Below are 306 nucleotides of genomic sequence, written 5' to 3'. Positions count from 1 at the left end.
CAAATAGAAGTCGGGGGGGGGGGACAGACAGAGATAAGTAAAGAGCATGAAACAATGAAAAATGAAGTAGATTTAAATTATATGTTCAAAATGTTCAGTTACTCTAACAAAAAACACTTGCCGCAAGGAACAATTCAGATGAAATATGACCAAAAGAGGACTCAAAATCCTTTAATTAATCTGCTCAACTTTCCCTTAGGTCGGGCGCAGGTTTGTGCATATTCTAATAAAAAAATTAAAAGAAAGATAAATTTATAATTCTTGTGCATTAAACATCATTACCCCATATTCCTTTGGACTGGAATT

This window comes from Penaeus monodon, chromosome 34 (assembly GCF_015228065.2).
Source record: "Penaeus monodon isolate SGIC_2016 chromosome 34, NSTDA_Pmon_1, whole genome shotgun sequence".
Lineage (NCBI taxonomy): Eukaryota > Metazoa > Arthropoda > Malacostraca > Decapoda > Penaeidae > Penaeus > Penaeus monodon.
This window is presented reverse-complemented; position numbering follows the sequence as displayed.